This window comes from Mus caroli, unplaced genomic scaffold (genome assembly GCF_978045245.1).
Source record: "Mus caroli unplaced genomic scaffold, Mus_caroli_1 scaffold_7, whole genome shotgun sequence".
In the NCBI taxonomy this organism is placed as follows: domain Eukaryota; kingdom Metazoa; phylum Chordata; class Mammalia; order Rodentia; family Muridae; genus Mus; species Mus caroli.
Genome location: NW_028227262.1, coordinates 49,340,684 through 49,363,470, shown reverse-complemented (window position 1 = coordinate 49,363,470; position 22,787 = coordinate 49,340,684). Strand labels below are relative to the sequence as shown.

Here is a 22,787-nt window from a genome sequence, read left to right as displayed (position 1 = left end):
TTTCTCCATTTTCCATAGAAACTGAATATAGTCATTCATAAAAAGTTAAGAGTTTAGTAAACTCATGAATGGATACATATTAAATTCATCATCTCCGCTTACTCCAGCTGTGCAGCTCCAGATGTGGCTGAGGAAGCTGGGACAGGGAGTCTGCTGGTGTTTAAACTTTTCCACCCGCCAGTCTGCACACCTCTGAGATGCCAAGCGATATAAGTGCACATAAACAAACCATTGTTGCTTGTGTGCCTGAGTGCACAAGGGGTGGGGCATGCACAGGGGCAGGGCAGAGACAAACTGATGTTCACCATAGATGTTCCTGGAAACTAATAATTGCAAAATACGAACTGCAGGATTCACAGGACAAGGAAACGTATTCTTGTGTTGACTTATGTGCTCAGTTTCTTAAACTTAGTGTGTATGTGTGTGCATGTGTGTGGAGAGCATGTGTGTGCCATACATGTGTGGCAGGAGAGTGCAAGAACAGAGTCCTGATCTCCAACACCCCTGCCCCATTCCCTTGAGATACAGTCTTGGTCTAGCCTGCTCCAGGTATTCTGTCAACCACCTCACCTCAGTTCAGGGGTCAAAGGTGCATGTGTCCATGCCCAACATTTTCACATGACTTTACTGGAGATTTGAACTCAGGTCCTCTTGCTTGCGTAGCAGACACTCTTACCCACCAAGGAACCTTCTTGACAGCCTTACCTGCTCATTTTCTAAGGCACTGTCATGTACCAAGAAAGGATCCAAAGGAGGCAGAAGGGGAAAGGAGAGATGCCTGATTGTTCTTAGCAATAAGCCATTAGCAAAGGAGGAGAAGGAACGTGGCCCAGTGATCTTTAATGACCATCAATGCCTTCAGCTGTGAAAGAGAGCCAGGCTTATTGAAACTCCCTCCTCCCCCCCATACCGCTGAAGTTCACGTCCACAAGTGATTCCAATATCAGAGGCCAGTGTGGTCAGGACGAGCATAAGCGCGTGCAGCAGCACTAAACTACTGCGATCGAAAACACAATGCATCTATCATGCTTGGATCACACTCGGTCCTGTTTGGCTATAATTTCCAAACCTAAGAAGAAAATCTAATCCTTTTAAGGATGTTCCTTGTGAAAGACAATCTGACAGGTGTCACAATAAAAAAATAATGATAACGTGGGAGGAAGAAGTCATTTTTTTTATACTTTAAAATTCGTTTCCCTTGGGAGATGCATTGTTTTAATGTAGCACGTTTCAATGTGCTTATCTGTTCATTTAAATTTTGTTTTGATAATATGAAGAGCTTTTTAGTCTGAATTACACAGTGATGCTTGGACACTGATCTATTATAACTCAGTAAATCAGAATTAACAGACTGCCTAATTAATCAAGTCATATGCACAGATCCAAATAGAGGGATGGATCCTGGGCCAAGGAGAAGAAATGGGGGACATAAAATTATTAATTCAGGAAAGTGATAAAAGCATGTAGAGTTAAGAGGTCTTTGCTAAATCCCACCATCTTTAATAGGTTCAATTTTTATAATGCAAGGACATGTGCAAACAAAAAGTAAAATCTATCCAAGGCATATAGAAAAAGATGTTTTAAATCAATAGTTAAACAGACATATAACAGAATTACCTTTTAAGCTTGTGACAAGCAATTTAAGATAACTGGTGCCCTATAATAGAAATGAGTGGTAAACACCCAGGATTTCCCTGTGGCTAAAGTTGTGTTGATATTCTACTCTGGGTGTGGTATAGTGGTACACATCTATAATCCTAGCATTCTTGAGTCTGAGGCCAGAGGGTTCAGCGTTGTAGCCCAGTCTAAGTATCGTAGTAAGAACTGTCTCAAAACATCAAAATAGACAACCACTACCAAATTTCTGGCTTCTCTCAACTGGAACACCTGGGAAGGTTCTCATAAGCTACCAAATGAGGAAACTCAGACTAGAAGATTTTGTTTTCATCCAAGGATGCTTGTTGCATAAACATCATTTGAAGTTCTTAGGGAAGTGATACTGAAACTGCTGCAATTTAATTCACCAAAATGTACCCATGCAGACTTACTCCTCGCTTACTATGTTCTGAGGAAACTGATAAAGCAGAACACAGGCCACGGCCGTCCATACAGTCCTCCAAGATCAGCTTCTCATTTGGATCCTGGATATGGTAAGATTGAAGAGATGTGTGTACAGAAATGGCTCGGGAGTTAAATAGCTTGCTGCTCCTGCAAAGGATGCCAGTTCAGTTCCCAGCACCCACAACAGGTGGCTCACAGCCATCTATAACTCCAGTCTCAGGGTATCGGACACCCTCTTCTGGTCTCCTCAGGAAACAGACATGCATATGATGCATACACACACATGCAGGTGAACACACACACACATCAAATAAAAATAAGTCAACTGTTTATAAAAAGACATGCATATTAACAAGCATGTTAAGTCAGCTTTTCTGGGAAATTCACTGCAAGCCTGAGTGTGCTACAGGCTTAATCCTAGAGACTATGCCAACAGGGGCCTTCCCCTGCGATGGATGACTCAGGCTTACTTCCTAGACCCTACAGTTCTCTTCCTTCTGTGAAGCTTCCCATGCTTCCCAGCAACCTCCTCTTCACAGACACAGCCCACCAAGACCTTTTCTTCTGATCTTGCAGTGGAATTTCGAAATCAAATGGCCTGCACTCAGACACCCATGGCAGATATTAGATGGGATACCCCGGGTGGAAGTCTGGAGGAGGCGGGCAGTAGTAAGAGGATTCCAACCTCCGGAGTAGACACAAGTGATTATATCTCTGAGATATGGCCCGTTTTCAACGTAAGAAAGCCACTTGAGATGTCCAAAGACGATGCAGACAAGGTCACAAGAAACATCTCAGAGATGACAGGTCATTACAGGTTAGCTAAGCTACCTGACATACACAGATATAATCTACCTCCTGGGATTCTGCCCTGCCTTCTAAACCAGCACCCCCGCCCCCTAGTACTCACTGTCTTACACAGGTCAAGCACGACCTGCTGCTTTACGGAGGGGCAGCCCAGCATTCCAGATATACAAAAGACCAATCAATGGTGGGGAGTTGAGGACACAGATGAGGGGGTGCTCCGTCAGCAAAGGGCCTGCCTTGCAAGCATGAAGACCTGAGTTTGATTCCTAGCACCCACAGGAACAGTGTGCTGATACACACTTGAAATCCCAAGGAATGTAAGGCAAGGAGACAGGCAGGTATCAGGAGCTGTGCCTCCAGCTGGCCTAACCTGCCTTGTGAGGTTCCAAGGAGAGTGGAGGGTGCATAAGCTATGCCATTCAAGGTTGGCCTCTGACCTCCCCATGCATTTGTATCTCCCCTCCCCAAATCACAACAACAGTAAAAGCCAAATTGCCTAACACTGATGAAGCCTTAGAATAGACTTCTTGTGCTAGCAGAATAGCTTAACTCAATTTCAATCTCCTGAGAGGTAGAGGCGACTCTGTTGTCCTCTGACCTCCACAGACATGCCGTGGCACAAGTACTCATACAAATACACTCATGTACTCATGCATACACAAATAAATAAAGGTAAAAATTTTACAAAGATAGATTTATTCTGCTGGAGTTTATCCCGAAGCAGATTTAGTTAGGGAGACATGATGTAACCAGGTGCACCCTGGCAAGGAATGTAACATGGAACTGATCATGGCCACAAGACTGGGATGGAGACCTAGTACCCCTGAGCCCCTTTGACCAAGATGCTCTCGAAGCTCATGCTACAGTCTGACTTTTGAAAATTACAAGCCCATTCAATGCCTGTGCCTAAGTGACTTGACAACGGAGAAGCTTAGGATTTGAAGGCTGAAATGTGTTAGGAGTGCTTCATGCTCTGGGACGTTGCGAGTAGTTGAAGTGTTTGTTGTCCAAGCCAGAATCCATGTAAATGCCAGGTGGCCAAGGGACCACCCCACCCCCAACCCCTGGCCAATCCAATGCTTGGAAGGCAAAGGCAATGTCTTGCTAGCCAGACGGACAACAAGGCAGCCACTCCTCAATGCCATGTACATGTATGTACACATACATATGCACGTTCATATGCATGTATACCACACACATACATACATGTTGCTCTGAGACAACATGGAAATACAGACAGTTAAAAACTGTTTCAGTGAGAACAGCTCATCTGTGGTCCCTGTCTTTATGCATCTTCCCACCTCCTATATTACTAATACTATCCAGGACACACAGCTAGTGAATCCACAATTCTACTAGCCATGTAACTACAGGCTTTCTAAAGGTAACTCAGATTAACTCTAAGTGGCTACATCTTTATGGTGGTCAATCAAAATCTTCCCTCATGAGTGCTTTCATGTGTAAGGAGGATTTGCTCCCCCGGCTTGTTACAAAAAAGACCCCAGGTAGAGGACCAGTGCTCTGGGCAGGGCACTCTGGCTAACCCTACTTTTTCACAGAGGTGATTGAGCGGAACAAATCAATCGTTGGCTGGTCAGAGGCTAACCTAATATAAAATGAGGGTTACAGATGTGAGGTTAATTAGAAAACTGTACCACAGCCAAACAACTCAAAAGATAGAGGGGGGAGACGTGTAATAGGCACATACACTAGAGACAAAAGGATGTGCTTGGTCCTAATTATACCGGGACATATTTTCAGTCCCTATAGGTCCTGTATTAGCGACAAACAAAAATTTGAAAGGCATAGACAGATGAAACACTCAAGAGTGGCACGAAGGCTCAAGGTGTGGTCCTGCAGTTCCCAGCAACAGCTGTGCACATGCTAAAGCAGACCCCCTGCATATCAATCCTAGGAGAAAAGAAGGAGGTAGGCAAGACCAGGTGAGCAGAAGTTACAAACCAGTGACCACAGGAAACAGCCCGGGGTCCAAATTCCTGCAACTGCCCTCCTAGGCAGAGAACTCTATGCAGGAAATCACACTTCACTGTGCCTTGGTCTCCTCGTCTTAACAGTGGACTTCTAGAAGCCTCGGGTCTGTTCCAAGTGAATAAATGTCAAATTCTTAGAGTCCTGTCTGGCACACAGCTAATTCTCAGAAAGGCAGTGACAGCGGGGCAGGCTTCAAAGGGGGGAGTGTTTCTTTTAACTGTTCAGAGCAAAGTTCCTCATGATTAGGTTCTTCTTGAGTTTAGAAAAACCCAAGGGCTCCATCCCCATAGACAGAGGCAGATGGAGAAAGAGGTAGTGACAGAGATAGGGAGGGACAAAGAGAGCGACGAGGACAGCCGGAAGGGGTTGAAAGAGAAGGAATTCAGCATCCATCTTTGAATACACTGGAAGGGAGAAACATGTCAGGGGCTAGGTTGGCATAGCACAGGCCCTGACTGTCCAGTCCCATCCACCTCTATAAAACCCAAGGCACCCAGCATGACTTCTGTGAGGAGAGTTCCCAAGCCAAGGTGACATTCAGGAAATGAGCCTATACTGGAGAAGAGATGTTGTCATATAATCAACTACTGGGAACAAAGGACAAGGATAAGGCCTCAGCTCTCTGCACCAGATGAACCAGGCAGAAGGGTCTGCTCTACAAGTTAGTGTTAAGAACTCTGTCCCCAGCACCTCTCAGCCAGAGACACCTAACACTGAGGGCCCACAGTACCAGGCTGTCCTCGCCTAGGGCAGCCAAACTAGAAAACACTCAAACAAACCCTTGTCACTGCCCCCCCAGGCCCTCTTGCTGACTGACACTCCTGGGGCCTTGGAGAGGGCAGAGGAGGTAAGTCCAGGCTGGCCCACTTCCTGTGCAAACAAAACTTACCCCAATTCCCAGTGTACAATCCAATTCCCCTTCCGTGAATTATTATTTTATGTTCTCAAATGATACCTGAAAGCAGGGGTGTTAGATATTTTGAAAGAGCTCAAAAGCAGGGTGTTAGCCTTGGGTCTGTTCACAGCCAAATGGAAGTTTCCCTACCTTGCCTGAGTGACACTCACTCTGAGGTCTGTTCAGAGTCAAATGGAAGGTTTTTCCCTGCCTTGCCTGAGTGGCACTCACTGTCTTTTCTCCTTTTCTTTCCTCAAAGGGATGGCAGGCCTTCCACCACATGGCATTTCCACTTGTTTTGTTTTTGTTTTATGTGACACACACGCAGGTGTGAGGTTAGGGGATATGAAAAAGAAACAGGAAGAGATGGGGGGGGGTGCGCAACACATCCGTGTATCTGTGGGCAAACACATATGCAAAGGCCTGAAATGAACTTCCTCAATTTCTCTCTACCTTATTTTTGGAGGCAGGGTCTCTCACTGAATGTGGAAGTGCTGGTCTGGTCAGAATACGGGGTCTCCTGTCTCTGTCTCCCCACTGCTGGGATTACATTGTGCCTGACTTTTGAAAATATGGGGGCTGGAAATCCCAATTCAGCTCTTCACGCTTGTTCTGCAAGCACCCTCTCAGCTGAGCCATTTCCCAGCCCAGAGCGGGTCAACGGTTCTCTTTTACTTTATATGTTGAGATGGTATTAACTAAAACTTAACAAACGCAACCTTGCCTTCTTATGTGCCCTAGCTAACCTAAGGCTCCTGTCAATGAGTGTGAGCTAATACATTCTCGCCTTCTACCAGCAGACATTACGTGCCGTGGGGAAGGGTTCTCTACCCCTTGGCTTTTATGTAACAAACCCACATTGACGAGCACAGAGCAACCAGAGGCATAACGGGATAATACAGCAACTTAGCACCCTCTCAAAGCAGGTAAAAGGTGCTAACAGTGATGGATATTTAAAGCTAATTCCTTCCAGCTATGCAAATGTAAGTTTTCCATCAAAAGATAAGAACTGGAAGACTTGGGCTGGCAGGTCAATTGTGCATTTAACAGCATGGAAGGGTTTCTACTACTACAAGATGCCTTCTTCTGCCAGGCAGATCAAATCAGCTCTGACGAACACTGGGAAAATGGATCCCTAGAGTAATTGCCAAAGATGGGATTCAGCGCCATGCACCCCTTTTCCAAGGTTCTGGAGAAATGGTTTGGGCTCCAACGATGTGCTGCTGCTGTGTTGGACATGAGGACCCTGTATGGTCTGAGACAAGGCACAGATATCCAACAGTCAGCACACAGAAAACAGATTACCCTCACTTCCACACTGTGCTGCCTGTATGTCTGTGGTACATTCGTGTGTGTGAATTCGCGGACAGAGATGCAACTCTCCCATGCACACACATGGAGGCAAGAGATGGGCAATCGGTACTCTTTAATTCTCTGCCTTAATCCCTTAAAATAGACTTTCTCAATAAACTTGGATCTTGTCATGTTAGGGGCAGAACTCAGTGACTAGCACTAGGGGAGCACTAGGGGAGCCCCAGCAGTAGGGGAGCAGACATAAGAGGCCATGCCTACCATGTTACATGTCTTCAGGGATCTGAACTCAGATCTGTCCTCATGGTTGAACCAAGTGTTCTTACCCTACAAGAATTCCTTCCTTCCTTCCTTCCTTCCTTCCTTCCTTCCTTCCTTCCTTCCTTCCTTCCTCCTGTTCCTCCCTCCCTTCCTCCTGTTCCTCCCTCCCTCCTTCCTTCCTTTCTTTTTAAAAGATTTATTCATTTTATGTATATACATACACTGTAGCTTCACACACACCAGAAGAAGGCATCGGATCCCATTACAGATGGCTGTGAGCCACCATGTGGTTGCTGGGAATTGAATTCAGAACCTGTGGAAGAGCAGTCAGTGCTCTTATCCTTTAAGCCAACCCTCCAGCCCCAGCCCATTCTTTCTTGCTTTCTATTTTACAGTTCATTTAATGCATGAAACATGAACAAACATACAAACACCACCAGGAATCAAGTCTCTCCACCATCCCTGTCACCTTCAAAATGAAGAGTACAGCGGGGGCTTGCTGTGCATGCTGGTAATTCCAGCACTGTGGAGGCTGAGGCTGCAGGATGTCCAGTATACAGCCAGCCTGGGCTATACAGCAAACACACACACACACAGTGCCGGGGGGTGGGAGAATAAACAAAACTCTAAACTGAAAAAATAAGAAAGCTAAAGATAACATCTCTCAGAGCATCTCCCAGAAGCCCTTGCTGGCCTTTCTAATTGACAGCTGTGTTCCAGACAGTGGGCACAGAGCACTGGGCATGAACCATCTCCATATAATAGCAGCAACCACTAATACCTCTACCCTCACCTCACATATGGAAACTGAGGCACAGAAGAAAAGGGATACAGGCATCAGGGCCACCTCCCAAAGTTGAATGTCTATGCAAAGGAAACCTGGCAACAGGTACTGGACTGTGGAAAGTGCATGCTCTGTCAGGCAGACAATTACCACAACCCCACCACAGGATGGCAGGTTCCAACATTCCCACTGAAGTGCTGTGCACAGTGATGGCCTCAGCTAAAGACCAAAATCTGTACTGAACTCTTTTCCTGAATCATCTTGCTGATTCTCCAGTAACAGGCTTACAGATGAGGCAGTTGGGACTCTAGGCTGGTCTACTAAGAGATGCTCAGCCGACAACTTAGAAAAATAAGACCGGAGTCTAAGCCAATCTAGTATCAGCACACACAGTATGGTGACATTGCTGTCCTGTGTCCATAGCAGGTGTGACAGCAAGGCTGTATGCTGTAGCTCCCAAGCTCTCTCACGGGCTGGGAGACAAGGAGAGTGTTCCATAGTTCCCAGGCAAGTCTCATCCTGTTCACTGTGCCACAGAAAGAACATACAAGCCAGTCTGAAGCAGAAAATGTATATGGGGAAAGTCACTTGTCACCTGAAAGTAAGAAGGGATCAGCTGACAGGCACCACAGCCAATGGGAGGGAATGAAGAGAGATGGGTTGTCACATCAAGTCTACATAAGACAGGAAAAGCAGTGTCTGAGGCCCTGTCACTCACAGACACTGGGACAAGCACCACTGGACACGAATTGGCCTTGTCATTGGGATACCATGTTGACACTTAACCTGGACCAAAACCTCAGAACCACGGTAAGGAACACTCCTCTGTATAACCAGGACTTTAAATTTTGGTTTACACCTTTCTACAGGAGAAAAAAAAAAATCCTCACAATTCTTAAGACTCGGCACGGCACCATAAGAAATATGGAGTCTCAAGAGTTTGCTCAAGAGATGTGTGTCTCTGCTAAGAACCAGGCGGACTGAAATGTTATCCCAGAGTAACAAACCCAGGGCCACAGGAGTCCACCAAAGAACCGGGTGTAAGGCAGCGCACATGCAGCTCAGCCTCTGTGTATCTCTCCTGCTCTCCATCCCTCGGGAGCATCACAGTTCCTACAGCCGAGGCTGCATCTCTCAGGAATCCAGAGGACGGGAGCTGAAGTCCCAAGTGAGGCTTCAGGAAAGCTGTGCCAAGAAGGCCCTGTTGGAAGGCCCCTTCCATTTCCTGAGTCCCTGTCTCTTCCTTGCAGGATTTACAAATCATCCAGCAGCCACCAAAGAAAGAACTAACAGTCCTGAGCAGGCAGAGTAGAAAGGTAGAAGGCACAAACTACTCTCTCAGGTACCCACAGACACATCTGTTAGGAGAGTCATTTGCAAATCATATATCGAAACAGAAACACCCATTCAGGGTGCACTGTCATTTTCTATGAGGACAAAACCCCTAGAAAAATCCTCAAATTGGGTTTATTATTCCCACTTTCTATTCTCAAAGCTGTTTGTTTAACCCTGACCTCCCTTCTTAATTAGCACTACTAGTCCCGAGAAACGTATTTGCTGAGCCTGTCTATATGTTTTGACATGCAAGACTTGTGAAATTCAAACATACTGCAGCCATTCAAAGCATTATTATTTATTAAGGCCTATATTAAAGGTGGAAGATCTTAAAGCCCTCTCAGATTCTGATGATTAAAGGAAATTTAATCGCTCTTCATTGGCATTTGATCTTTAGCCTGCCATAATCTACCCATGTATCCCTTCATCCATATTTGATACTAAAGAGATATTTCAACAGCATGTCCATCATGTGTAACACAGTTGGAGCTCAGAAACCATATGACTCACAAAATAAAAGGATATTCCACCACCCTGGGTTAGTTGGCTAATGACAATGAAGGTGACTGGGGAGCGAGAGAGACGCCGGGAGAGCTTTCCTTCCTCACATGGAAGGAAGCCTTTCACATCCTGCCCACCTTGCTTCACTTGGTCTGCCAGGTCGGAAGGGCAGGTACTTCAAATCCTCCTATCTTCCACATTCAGTTTGCTCGAGGTCAGAGTGACTAGTCCCCCATGAGCTGTCAAGTTCAGGGACAGTACCCCAACCTTGATACATCAGAGGATGGGGGAGGAAAACCTGGGTCAAAATAGCTCAATAACTACTTGGGTTCATGGGAATAGAGTGACCTCACCCATTTCCTTTTTCAAGTACCTATGGCTAATTCTGCTAACCAATAGCAGAGGTGCTTAACTGCAAAAGACACCGTGGCCCAGGAGGGTGACGAGAGTCACTCTCTGGTCCCTTTGAAACAATGTGAGCCATCTCTGCATTTCGACATCTTCCTACAACTATGGCCCACAACCAGGCACAAATGGGATTCTTTTTAGTTCACTCTGTTTGGGATGATAAGCAAATGCCTGGATTTTATTGTTGTTTATGCAGAGGAATGATCTCAGGCCATCATGCTGGCAAGGCAAGTACTTCACCCACTGAGCTCTCATCTCCAACCCTGAAGGGATCTCTAGATACAATTTTCCTACAACTGTCACAGAAAGTGGCAGCAGACCCGTACCTGCCAACTTTGGGACTCTTCCCTGATCCTAGAGCAAGTGAGCCACAATTTTCTTTCTACTCTCTGGTGACACAGACATTGGTCACTTACCCTGAGCTTTTAATGAGTCTCACAGCCATAAAAAGCCTGGGGTCACTGGCAGGGGGCCTGCAGAACGCCACAAGACTGCAGCACACAGAAGGAGCCTGGGGGAAGAAGGAGAGAAGGGTTAGGGTGAGGGACTTTGTCTGTTTCATAGAGCTGTTTTCCTCACACATGAACTTAGCCCTGATTCCCCCTCCTCTGCTAGAATCAGGAAGAGGAAAAACCAAGCACAACTGTGGCTCTCAAGAGCATAGATATTCCCTACCATAGTCTGGTTCCCTTATGTGCTCATTAGTGTCTTTTATTTTGGTGTGTGTATATACTCATATGCACACATATACATGTGTGCATGTGCATGGAGGACAGAGGTCAGAGTGAGAGGACTCCCTCAATCAGGTCTGTAAACTATTTTGGGATGGGGTCTGTTACTGAACCTGGTGCTTACCCATTTGCCTAGACTAATTGGATTGCAAGCCTCAGGCATTCAACTGTCTCTTCTCTCATCAGCTCTGGGTTGAAGGACACATGCCACTGTTTCATGCAAGTGCTAGGGATATGAATGCACAGTCCAATCTCACGGGAACAAACACTGTGCAGACAGAGCCATCTCTCCAGCCACATTTTTAGGATGCAATCTGAATTATAATGATCACAGGTACTGGGAGTACAAGCAAGAAGAAACACTCATGCAAAACAAAGATTTTGCTTCAGGTTTGGGTCCATTAACCTGGCTTCAGATATTCTGGAGAAGAGTCGAGGAGGAAATGCATCCCTCTTGACACAGGTGCCCTGAAAAGGCAGGTGAGCTGCTGCTCGTGAGCCAGACACACTGTCTCCACATGCTAGTAGAGGCCAGGACACAGACTTGTCATGGGGGCAGGTATGTGTGCTGAAGCTATGGGCTTCTGTGGTCTGGCTGAGTTATGAGTGTCCTATTTACCAAGTAGGTTCAATCCCCCTTTGAGCAATTGCTGACTATGTCAGAATAGCTGCCTGTCAAAGGCTCCCACGAAACCTTGAGGTGATCATAATACCATCTCCACTGCTGTGGAGCCTACAGAAGGAACGAATGCTCTAGGAGAACAAAACGAAGCAGAATCAGGGTGCGGTGTGAGTACTTCAAGGATATATAAGTGTTCTTCTCTTCCCACAGTATGCTCAGTATGTTCAAGTAACATCTGATGACTGGACCCATTTCCTAGATTAATCAAACTGAGAAGTTAGAATTGAAAAGATGTGTGAAGTTTTATGACTTCAAAGTCTGAGAACAAGTCTTGGGAAACCACGTGGGTTGTCTGTCAAGAAAAAACAGAGGAGAGTTCAGAGATGACGACCTGGGTCTGTATCTCTTTTAGATTCAGATAACCTCAGGCAGACTTCACCAGGCTGTTTACTAGCCTGTTTCCTAGGCACCAGAGGCTGGCAACTCATAGACTGTTCAAGGCAGACCAGCTTGAGCATGGGAGACTCAAGGGCTTAGGAGATGAACCAGGCAGCCTAGTGCCTGCCAGGCAAGCAGTAAGGAAGATGAGTTCAGTAGGATATACAAGATCCCAGTGCTAGAGAGGTGGGAGAGGTCTGTGCAGCCAGCCAGCCAGCACAGCCCAATCAGCGTACCCCAGACTCAGTGAGACATCCACCTTAGAAAACAACTGGGAAAGCACACGAGAACAATGACCTCCTCACACACGTGCACAATGATGGTCACGTGAGCGTGTGCCTGTGTACCTACCCACACGCCTACGCTGCCAACACACACACACACACACACACAAATCCTAGTTCTTCTAAGCTAAGCTATGCGGTCATTATTCTTCTCAAACTAAACATAAGAATGCATCACAAATATTTTTTTAAAAATGTCCATTGGGGTGAGCAGTGACCATTCAGATGTAATCTCTGAAGGAACGACTGCCACCAAGAGAAAGGACCATTGTCATGCACTCATCAGCATAATGAGATAATGACTTTCATTATGTGGTCCTCAATGGAAGTACACTTGCTGGCATTCCTGGAGAATACCACCCAACACTGACATTGAGACCCCAGGAGCTGTGCCTCTTCCAACCACCAGCTTCACATAGAAAGTTGGCTAGTCTTGGTCCTCACACCAGGACAGAGCCATTGGGGAACTTTGGGGCCCTTTATTATCGACTTGTAAAATGTTATAAGCCTGTAAACTAGTTAATTTATGAGCCGTGTTAATAATTTGCTCACACTTGATCGTGGGTTTCACAAACACGGCTTCCGGGGATGTGGGAGGATAATTTGTAGGTCCAGCTTCTCGGCTAAGGGGACACTAACTAATTTGACACAGTACCATGACATTGATGGCGGGGCCCACTAATGACTGTAGCTTAGACGTAGCTGTCATCCTGTCGTTCCAGTGAGGAGCTTGCTTGCTCTCAGTGTAGCTCAGGACACAGCGCTCACCTCATTATTCAGACAGCACCATTAATGAGAGCCCATGTTTATTTCCACCATACTAACCAGCGCTTAGCTTCCATTTGTCTGATACGGTCATTGATTAAAATGGGTCTCATGAATAGTAAATTTGAACCCCATGGAAACAAAGGGCCACCAGAGAAAAATAAGCAAGAGCTGACTGGAAAACAAACCTGGTCAACTTGTTTCCTGCTTCACATGTCACCCAGGACCCAGTGACAGGTGGAAGGATACCAAGGAAAGAGAAGGGAATGTTAGAATCACACATGCATGCCTATAAACTAGCTTGACTTGTTTTTTGACCATGACCGCTGGAACTTCAACACAGTCAAAGAGTGCCAGTCAGGAGTGCCATCTACCTCTTACAAATCTTAGACATCTTTGAACCAGGGCATCATGTAATATGCATAAATAATGGGGTTCCCCAGGACGCTGTCACACACACATAACTTTGCTCACATTCTCCAAGTACGCTCCCCTGCCCTTCCCACTGGTCACTTCAACAGCTCCCCCCCACCCCACCCCCACTGTTTACTTGAACTTAAATTCGGCAAACAAGAGAAAACTTGATGTCCTCTGAGTCTGGCTTCTTTCACTTCACAGGCTAACCCCCAGCTCAGATCCTTTCCCTGTACCTGACATAGTTTTGTGTTTGTTGTTGTTTTGTTTTATCCTTTAATAGAAACCTAGAACTCCATTGTGCCTGTATACCACATTGTCTTCACTTGACCACTGCTCCGTATCTGGGCAGGTTCTGTGTCTGGACTGCTGTGTATAGAGGAGTAACAGACCGGGATGCGTACGTATCTCGGACAGGCCTGGGACCCTCCAGGGCATGGCTGTGTCAGTGTATTGGGATTTGTCTCTCCCTGCATTTGGTGTTTGCTTGGTGACAGTAATCTGGGGACTCTGAGTACAGATCTTTAAGTTCGTGTCTCCATGGATGACAGACACAAGGCTTACTTTGCTTTTTCAACCTTACAAAAGTTTGGCCTTTAATTAAACTGACTCAAATATGATCACCAAGGACATCAATAAACACATCTGTGATTTTTCTGAAATGATAACAAAACTGTATAGCTGGAGGGCTTTAAAAATACCCTTTTATGCACGTCTCTAGTCCTAACTAAACCTTATAATCAATTTCTATCTTAAATTAAATTTCTATTTTGGTCTGACAAATTTTCTTTCATTTTATGATGATTATAATCCTGAAATATTCATATAATAATTTAAAATGAATAACTTTTTTAAAAGGTAGGCCTACATCTATTAAAGGGATGATAAAACGGAGACTGCTCCCAAAGTGGTTCATCATAGAATGTGCAATTCAAATTAAAGAAATATTTCAACAAACGCTGTCTGCCACTCAGGATAAAGAATTCTACTGAACACCGCATATGACTTTGGATTTTTATAAAATAGCAAAACAAGTCTGAGCCCACATAGATCACTTCGGGAATGAGTGTCATTACATGCAGCAATGCCGGCGCACATGCACTTGGAATCCTCGCCCAAGATAGATCCCCACTTTTAGAAGGGTCAAGATGCCTAAACAGTGCACAACATGTGGGAAGCAGATTTAGACGGCTGGCTGGTTTGTAAGCACATTTCAACAAGTATCTAGGTCCATTGTTCCGAGCAGCCTGACTGTCTCCAGGGCTGCTATTTCCACGAGCAACTATAGCAGGCAGGTTCACAGAGGGTCAGCATCTCCATAGCGTGCATTTCCAGTAAGTAGTTATTGCCCCACCATGACCTGGTAAAACACTGTCAGTCACCCAGTCAGAGTGGCTGGGTGCTTGTCAAATCCAGTTCTCCTTCTCTCTAAGCAGAGAGCTGGGCTGGCTGCCCTATCCCCTCGAAGCTGTGAGTGAGGGTCCTTGCCACCAAGTCCTGACTAAACATACCAAGGTAGGATGCACTCACTACCTTCTGACTCTGATGCCTTAGTCCCCCTCCATGATTGAAGGTCCAGAGACCCAGTGGGACTTCCTATCATCTAAGGGGAGTAGTATTACAGGTTGTCTTAAACCCAGGGCCATAAAAGGACCCACAGAGCTTTACAGAATGCCTTAAACTGAAACCATGACAGGCAGGACACACAGAGCAGAGCCTTGGCCAGCGACTCTACCCTCAGAACCAGTGCCAACCTAAGGGTACCTGAGAAGCAGAAAGTACCGAGCGAAGCCTCTTTTGTGACCACTGTCAGCAGTGCCCGCTCCCTCTTCTTATTTCTTTATTCTAGGTTCTAACGATAGTAAGGCTGGTGCTGTACTATCTCTCTGAACTTACTTGTATGATTCATATCCATCCATCCATCCATCCATCCATCCATCCATCCATCCATCCATCCATTCATATATATTTCCAAGCCTACTTTCACTTCATTTCCCTCCCTTCTCTGCCTTCCTTCCCTTTTACTCTTCCTCTGTTAGGTTCCCTCTTCGTCATTTCTCCTTTTCTATCTCCCTCCATCCTTTCTTCCCTCTCCCTTCTCTCTTCCCCAGCAAGCTCTAAACTATAGGTCTTCCATATGCTACACAGACACTGTCCTACCAGCTCTATTTTTTTTTCTCTGCCCTCCTTCCCTCTCAGCCCCTAAATTTTCATCTCCACTCTCACTGGTGAGCACCAAACCCAGAGTCTTGCACTTGTTACCCTCACCCCACCCCTACTCCCCACTGGCCTAGTATTTTATTGTAACACAGGTACAGTATCTCCTGGGCTTCAGCTTCAATCTCTGGACAAACTCTACGTATGGAAAGCACTACCAAATGCCAAGGCACAAGCAGGTGAGAACCCCTAAGGATACACTACAGTTGTGTTAACAACTCCTCTGCCCAAACTAAGGACAGGAGGGGAGGAAGAACCAATACCCACCACATTCTTAAGATGTACCAGGCATGCCTTACCTCGCCTAATCTTGATATAAGCCAGTGAGTTAAAGTGCTTCCCCTTGTGTGGATGAAAATATAGAGCCTCTCAGGAGTGCAACGCAAGCGCCTGCCCCACACAGCTGCTCAAGCTGTGAGACCAGCTGAGTTCACCCCTGCATTCCATAGAAAAACTTATAGAGAACATACATAATCCATAATAACATTCACACTATTGATTTAAGGGGAAAAAAAACCCACCCAATGGCATCTCCCTAATTCAAATATCACTTCCACTACAACAGGAGGGGAAGTCTTCAGCTGTGAACGCAGAAATGGTCAGGACCAACCAGATACAGAGGGTAAGAGAAGCAGGAAACAGGGGGAGGGATTTTACATGTTCTAGGTGATTTTTAAAAGACCATTTCAGAGCAAAACAAGTATCTATTGAGGCTCTTGGGAAGTAACCATTTTCTATATCCATACTGTTAATATATTGAAGGCATATAACTATATTTTATTCCAATCCTAAGAACGAATTGGGTGTGATAGTTCATGCCTTTATATCCAGCATTCTGGAGGCAGAGGCAGGAGGATCTTTGTGAGATCCAGGCCAACCAGGGCTACAGAAAGAAATGCCAGGGCCAGGAAGCTGGAGTGTGTGGGTTGGTGAGCAGGGGGAGAGGGGAGGGGATGGGGGAGGGTGTTTTTGGAGGGGAAACCAGGAATGGGGATAACATTTAAAATGTAAATAAAGAAAATATCCAATAAAAAAAGAAAAGAAAAAAGAAACCCTGCTTTTAAAAAAATAATTATTAAAATAAGAGGAGAAGGACGATTGGAGACAGGAGATATAGCATGTCTGAAAAGCACGTGACACATGGATTCACTCAATCTCCAGGACAAATGATAGACAGACAGACTGTCAGACAGACAGACGGACGGATGGACGGACAATACAGACAGACAGATTACAGTCATACATAAACCCTCTCTAACAACAGCTCAACTATACCATCACAGTAAGGAGGCAAGCAGAAACAAAATGCTAATAAATGGGTGTAGCCGCTTTGCAATAAAACTTTATTGATTAAAAACAAGTCAGAAGAGGAGGTTTGGTTCAAGTGCCACGATTTGCTCATTTCTGCCTTAAAGCTGAGTATTTTGCATATCCATCCATACACTCATAACACACAAGATCTCCTCTAACGTAATAGGGAAACAGCTCTGATTGGCCTTTTCATGCAGGATCTCTGGCTGCCAGGAATAAATTCCTGATGTTAAAAGAATAGCCTCAATGTGACAAAGGTTCAGGATACAACAGCTGTAGAACAGAGCCCAGCTTCCAGCGAACTCTGACACACTGCAGAGAATTCCTTCCCTCAGCTACTCTCCCTGTGTTCGCAAGCCACATAGAGCACTGGCTGAGACAAAACTGTAAGCAATATTTCCAACAATAAGAAGACCTAAAGTTCTTGCTCTTAATATGATCAAATGCCTCTGTTGATCTAAGGAAATTAGAGGAACCTTAAAACTTTAAAAAGACTTTATATACGTAATATATATCTATATATACTTTAAAATATAAGTGGAATCACAACTTCTAAGAACTGGGGAATAATATTCTCTTAGACTTCCAAAGCCAGGCATGAAGGCTTTGTAAATTAGACCCAAACTGCTTTCCTTGATTGGGGGGGGGGGTGTGCTTTGCTAAGCAATTTTTAAGGTAAGAACTAAATGTCCAGTCACAAGACACACAGAAAGAAAACAAGCAGTGTACTCCTCCATTGTTCCCTGAGAACGGAGAATTGTTACAACCAAGATCTGGCTTGTTTTTCTTATTTGTTATTTTAGACGGCAACACACAGATACATAACAGAGAGAAGATAATGCAAGAATCTGTATCCCAGCTAATGTTTTATTTTAACATTGCTGGGTTCAAGACGATTTGAGACGTAAAATGAACAAATTCTTAGGACTCTGTTTTACCTAAACCATCAATCAAAACTGGACAAGAGGCAAGTGAACACAGTCCAGCCTGACAAAGGGATACTTTGTCGCCATTAAGAATAAAGCTATGGGGATGATTGGGACATGACAGAAAATAAGCAAGACAGGAAAATTAACCTGCCCTAGTCCTTAAGCACATAAAACAAGCTGCAGGAAAGATCAAGAAGAATTAATCGGACAGAAGGGATTAGACATTCTTTTTATTTACTATTTTTAGCTTTCTGGATTTCTCCAAGGCAAGGAAATATTAGCTATACAATTTTAAAGACTTGTCCAGAAGAGCCATTTACGAACTTGGCTAGACTTGGCTTTGCAGCGGGCTGGAAGTGTCTTGGGTACTGACACTTTGTGTCACCTTTTGCATGGATTGGTGTTGATTCTTCTTAGGAATTCAGTGAGCTTTCCTTGAAGCAACTGTGTAGACTGCCTGACTTCATTAAAGTCCCTTTAATGAGAGTCCATAAATAAATTCAATTCTTATACTTTGAGCCTTTAAGAGAAATTAAATCATCCTGTTTAAAGAATCAGATTGCTTGTGGATTAGACCATAAATAAAATGCTTAATGCAGAATTCTACTTTCTCCTCTGTCCATTTCCCATGATGGCACACAGTCATTTGTCTTTTAATAACTTCAAACAATTCTGAGTCATTTGCTCATTAAAAACAAAATACATCTTGATCACGAAGCTCAGCATTTCATAAATATTTAGTCCAAATAAACTGCTTGCTTTGAACTAGAAATAGCAGGCTTGTGATTGATAAGCGTACTGAATGCAGAAGGAAGGAGGGGACCTCAACTGTACTCCTTGTCAGCTGGACAAGATAATGCTGGGCACGCACAAGATTTTTGTAGGCTTTTCACCATCCATCCATGGTTCCCCCATGCTCTTAGAACAGAGCTCCAAAACCTATGGATTGCAAGATTTAAGAGCCTTGCAGACACCCTCCAGCTTAGCCTCACATCTCTCCTCTCAAGTGAAACTTCTCACTGAGAAAAGGAGGGGGCAAGGCAGGGAGGAGAAAGGGAGGGAGGGAGGACAGGCAGGCAGGCCAGGTCAAGATTTTAAATTCTATTCTGAGAACCACCCTGGTCAGCAGGACAGTGAAGAAACAACACACTATTCCCTAGCATTACATCCACCACCCTGCACATCATATTAAATAAGAATTTCATTACTGAACTAGGTACCTCTCCATTTTATTAGGTCCCCTCTCTTAATTTATTTAAAATTTAAGGCAGGGTCTCACCTAACTCCCAGACTGGAATTCATTGTGTATCCAGATAGGACACCTCAATTTGTCTGGCCTTAACATGGACACACACACACACACACACATGCACGAATGCATACATTTATAAAATAAAGTACATTAATAAAGGCTTAAATGCTACCATTCTTTCTGGTCCCTGGAAAGTCAAGAGTACTTAGTGACAAATAGGATATATTTTTTATATAACATATTTACTTTTATGTCCATTGATATTTTGCTTGCATCTATATCTGTGAGAGAGTGATGGATCCTCTGGGACTGAATGGAGTTACAGATAGTTGTGAATTGCCATGTTGGTACTAGGAATTGAGCCCAGGACCTCTGGAAGAATGGCCTATACTCTTAACTGCTGAGAACTGTCCATCCCCCAGACAAGTAGACTCTCAAGACAGAAATCACAAACCTTTGTTTTAATCAACAATCGGAGCAAATGACACAATGACACGGACAAGGGGACCATCATAAGGCAACTAACTCCACTTGGCTTTCTTGCTAGCCACAGCAGAAGGCTACGGTGGCCACATGCCCTGCATGTCATTTCTGGCAAATGATATGGTCAGCAAACACAGTTTCACCACTGCCAACACTAACAGGGAGACAGCCTAAGTCCTGTGTGCCAAAGAGACACCACAATCCACATGACAATGGCTCGTCAGTGTCTATGGACACAACAGGAACACGTTCACATCTTTTATTATTAGGCTGTCAAAAACTACGTGCGGCTTGTTGAAGCAGCTACCATAGCACATACTTGACACAGGAGCAGAATCTATCTGAGGGAAACACTCATCTCTGGTTTTGTTTCTAGTACAGGACTGTATGTCACTGTTCTATGCATCCTCTCAGGGAAGGCATGTGTCCTTCCTACTTCTATTCATCACCCTGACAGTTTTCAAAGAACATTTTTCATTGGTTAGGTTTTGTCTTCCCCATTTCTACAGCCATGGCTGGTCTGGAACTCACTCTACAGATCAAGCTGGCCGTGAACTCAAAAAACTCTGCCTCTGCCTCTTGAGTTCCTGGCTGCCTAGGCACTTCCTCAGTGCTTTACCGTGTGTTGACACTATGTTAGAAGTGGGACCTGCTCAAATTTGAGACAAATGAGGTCTCTATGCTTCCAACTCCACATCTACCAGGAGGCACTAGCAAAAGCATATGGAAATGATTAACACAGACTTGACCCTGTACAGGTGAGAAAAGGCTTTGCACAAAGAATAATCTACAAGGCATTAAAGGTAATTAGGAGCTGGGTGGGTGGACAGGGCTATGTGGACGGCAGGGAAGCATTGCGTAGCTCTGCACTGGCCCCACTAAGAAAAAGACACATGTGAGCACAAAAGTAGGTCTTGATCTTCTCTCTAGAGTGACTTTAAAAATATAAGGGCATGGTAGGTAGAGATTGTAAGAGCCCAACATCAGGGGGACTAGAGTTCTCAGGACACGATGCTGTAGGCGTGACCTGAACGAGACCTGCACAAGACTAAACCAGTCATCACTCTAGTTTTCAGGGGAGAGGGGCTCACTGAGGAGCCTGTGGACAAGTGATGGATTCAGGGGAGGATGGCCCGTTTTCAAAAGGGTGTGGTTTTGGTAGACCATGCTCCAGTGGGTGGCCCCACACCTGGATGTATGTGATCAACATGAAACAGAATTGATGGATTATTGATGTTTTGTTTTATTTTTTTTAAAGGATATGAAGTTGGGAGATTAGGGAGGTGGGGTAGATCCTGGAGGATTTGGGAGTGATTATGATAAAATATAAAAATATATGAAACCTCAAAATATTAATGCAAATATTTAAATTTAAAAAAAAAATAGATAACTGAGTGGCAGGACTCTCAGACCCAAATCAAGTTCAAATTCACTGAGTAAGAGAGAGTCTAGGCACACTGTTACATTCACCCAAGTGTCGTGATGGGACAGTGTACTTTTTCCGCACTGACGGGGAGAAGAATATGAGTCCCACTAAAACAGGGCGTCTAAATTATCTGGAGAAATAGCAGCAGAAGAATCGGAGGTGTTGCGTCCTCTACCATGGCATTTATCCTTCTTAGGGACCCACTTGTTCCCTTAGACAAACCTTTGCTATCCTGCAACAAAAACAAAAGTAGATTTGTATTCATTCTTTCACTCCACAAAGCCACAAGATGGAAGTACCGGAGCCTCAGTTCCTCCTGTATCAGAATGGCTTCTGCATAATCTCACTCTTCTCAAAAGAACTGGAGTTCCAGAGCTCTCAATGTCTCAGGCATTAAACGCAGTCCAATTCACCAACTCTGTCTCGCTGGCATTGCGCGGAGGCCTCCTTAAGTGTGGAAGGTGGCTAGGCCCCTTCTGATTCACTAAAGCTAAGAGGAGGCCAGAAGATTTCAATTTCTAAACCCCAGTGATACAGATGGCTCCAGGTGCTGATGATGGGGACTCCTGCTTCAGTCAGAAACAGCAGAGCTGTGTGGAGTGCAGCAGTTTCTAGACTTCCTCTTCCCACTCAGGATACCAGGGTCTCGTTCCCTGGGAAGCTTCCAGAAACTGCAAGCCACTCCCCTGGCAGTAGCTGTTTCTGGCACCAGACTTGGAAGTCTTCAATACCCACAGCCATCTATCAGGGTGAAGGGGAAGCCAGCCCTTGGCCATGGTACACAAGACCCTAATGCGGCTCTATCCCCAGCCCTCTCATCCCTCCATTTCCAGTCCCAGTTCAGTCGCATGGACTTTCCTGCTCCTCCTCAGTCACGCCCTCTGCTTGCGTGCGCTTGTCTACCTCCTCTGAGTTCATGGAGATGACTCTAAGTCTGCAGATCTGAAATCAAGTCAATTTCTCCAAGAGGCCTTCTGTGAACAGACTGAGGGGCCTCCAAGACACATTTCTCACACTGTCCGTCCTTTGTGAACTGTCATCACACAGAAGCAGCTCAGTTCTTCACCTCACCCGCTTGCCTGACTCCTCCCATTAAATGGCTGCTGTGCACCCTGCCCTGCCAGAAACAGAAGGATGTCTGTCAAACAGCAGACACTGGATGGACAGATAGCTGCAGAATCAATGCATTACTTACTAAGCCAATTCCGTGAAGCTAGAACAGATGACAAGCTTCGGAGTGATTTACAATGACACGAGACCAGGCAAAAACTACAGAAACTGAAGTGGGCTGAGGACTGGAGAAAATCAATCCTCCTTTGTTCGTCCTGAGAGCAACCTCCACGAGACGCACTCTGGCCTCTACAAGCCATCTCCTATGATCTCTGCAAGATGGTACCCTTGACCCTCAACATCTTTATAATCTCACCCATCCATGGCGCAAGTTGCAAGAAGAAAAGCAGGTACCGAAAGCTGAGCCTCTCTACCTTGAATGGCTCTGAAAACCCACTTGTAAGTATTCTGTGCTAACCACAGTTTGTAGTTTTGTCACGGGTGTTTGAC

The 22,787-nt window shown here is 45.1% G+C and overlaps 1 protein-coding gene across 12 annotated transcripts in view; it reads right to left on the bottom strand.

Moving 5' to 3' along the window:
• Foxp1 (forkhead box P1) overlaps window positions 1–22,787 on the bottom strand; it is a 597,317-nt gene that overhangs the window by 370,039 nt on the left and 204,491 nt on the right. For 11 of the 12 annotated variants that reach the window (XM_029478340.2, XM_085840212.1, XM_085840223.1 and 8 more), the window contains one exon: window positions 10,772–10,866. The exons of the other annotated variant lie outside the window; for it this stretch is intronic. The gene's annotated coding sequence lies outside the window, so the exon portion shown is untranslated. The remainder of the gene's footprint in view (window positions 1–10,771; window positions 10,867–22,787) is intronic. 12 annotated transcript variants of the gene reach the window in all.